Source organism: Schistocerca cancellata, chromosome 5, assembly GCF_023864275.1.
Source record: "Schistocerca cancellata isolate TAMUIC-IGC-003103 chromosome 5, iqSchCanc2.1, whole genome shotgun sequence".
Taxonomy (NCBI): Eukaryota; Metazoa; Arthropoda; class Insecta; order Orthoptera; family Acrididae; genus Schistocerca; species Schistocerca cancellata.
This window is the reverse complement of record NC_064630.1, coordinates 376,704,993-376,707,377: the sequence shown is the minus strand read 5'-3', so window position 1 is coordinate 376,707,377 and position 2,385 is coordinate 376,704,993.

Sequence of the window (2,385 nt, the reverse complement as noted above, 5' to 3'; positions counted from 1 at the left end):
CATTAAGAACACATGCCGTTTTTACCAAGAAACTTATGCCCTTTGTACCAGAACATTTCGATTAGTGTGCGCCGTCACTCTTTCAAAGGAATCCCGGAGAGAGGAACTGTTACTCTGGCTATAGTATTCTATGCAATTATTTCAGTTAGTCACACAGGTGCAGCCGATGCCGTAAGAAATTAATTTATCTCATGCGAAGACCGGCAGAAGAGTACAACCATAACCTCTTACCTGAAAGAAAACCCAAAAAGTACAGGAAACAGGGTCTACTTATAGGAAGATTATTTCAGCCAAACTGGAATGTAGGTTAGACAGGAAAAAATAAGTTTTACTGCTAGCTATGAAGATCAACGACTGTAGGAAAAGATGGGCTCAATGATCCCAGTATCAAACATCAGCCATTGTTCCATGAAGATCGTGTGCTGAACCGCTACGTTCATCATGGTTAGCCTACCAGGTCCCCAGGCCTCAATCCCTGTGATGATTGGCTGTGGGAATACCTGAAGTCTCAAGTCTACCGCGAACTCATTAGGGGTGCTAAAAGATGACATGCGACCGCAGTTTCTCATCATACCTACAGGTATGGTGTACAGTGCATTGCTGTTGACAACATTGTACCTCGACTACAGGTATTGTCGATGAATGAGCGTTTGTTATAAAGAACACCGACTTTGACAAAAATCAACTGTTATGCTAATTAGTGCTTTGTATCGTAAGTAGTACCATTTGTCGGTCATCTTTTTGTGCACTTTTTTGGTCTCAATAAAAGCCCATATCTTTGAAAGCATGTGTGTCAATTTTTACTTCTCTACCTACATTATCTCGTGAAGTATTGAATTTTCAAATGTTAACTGACTTTTGGACCGCGCTGTATATCGTGCGACAGTGCTTTTCTAATTCATATGTAATCTATTCATTGGTATTGTGACCAAAATGTGGTGGCTCACATTACGCCATGGCAATAAATTATTCTGGAATTCCAAAAAAATTACGAAACCATTCAGCAGATTTAGAGAATCCTCGATCTTGATTACAAGCACGACTGGTGTAACCAATGGACCTACGATCGTGCGAGATCTATGACGCAAAGTAAGTGAAAGGACTGTGGTGGGTGTCCGAAGTGTACACGTCCAACTACAACTGCCACGTGAAGTGTAAGTCTGTAACAACCAGTCCACATGTCCCTTTTTCGAAAGTACCTCGGAGTAGCGTTGTTGCAGTTCCTTTGAAATTAAAAACTTTATAGCCGTATGCGTGAGAGAGAGTTCGTCCTACGTTTCTACCTTCATTCAAGTTAAAGATAAAATTGGATGAATCCCTTAGGAAAAAAACTGTGTGTAGACAAGTCTCCACTTAAAAACTATTCCATTCCATGGTGGCGGATTGAAAGAGCAGCCATATTATATGTTGACTGGAAAAAAAGTCGTAGATTGCAAGTTTGTAATTTATTTATTACGTATTTCGTCTGGGTAAGGCTTCATCAGATAATCACGGAGAAAAAAATTATAAACAGCTAGAATGGTCATATTCCATACTACTGAGACAGTTTAAAAGGAAAAAATTCGGAAAAAAAACTTGCTGACAAAAAAGGGACATATTAAAAATGGGCCTACCTTCGCTGAACATCTTAGAGCAAGTAATCATTGACCACACATGTTTGCTAACCTCGAGGACTTACAGGACGCTCTAAAGGGGAGGAGGCTTAATCTCTTAAATGTGATCGAAATTGCCAGACACGCTTATTTGAAAAAAGATAATTTACTCAATGATCAACTGGCCACCAAAAATCAAGCATGTTATGATCGGATGTTGTCGATTTATAATAAATTGTAGCTCCTCCTCTTTCACTTTTTATGCTTCATGGAGCTTACCGATGTACCTTTGCGGTTACCTAAGTCACTTTTATGTGCCTACACTTCAGAATGTAAAAATCCCATCCACATAGGTGCTTTTACGCTCCATTTAATATTTCTTAAATATTTTAAATATTTAGAACTTCATACCTGTTGTTCTCCACCATTCCGAGTCTAGTTTTTACTATCGGCTGCCCCCATTCTTTCGGACGCCCTTAGTTTCTTTGTACTTTTCGTTCGCCTCATTTTAGCGATTTATTACTTTTCCTTGTTTATAGTTTGACTAGACCCTCCTTCTAATTGCCTTTTTTTCATACTCCAATATTAATCTTATTCTCCCGGCATTTACCAGTTTCTATCTATTGGACAACTTACTTGCTTTATTTATATTTAATACAGTCATCTATTTTATATATTTAGTATCCCTAGTTTTTTTATATTTGGATTTATGCTAGTTTGACCATTTTTTCTCTGTTCAACTTTAATCGTTCACTGCGCTTACTATGCCACACTGTGCTGCGCCCTCTACTTC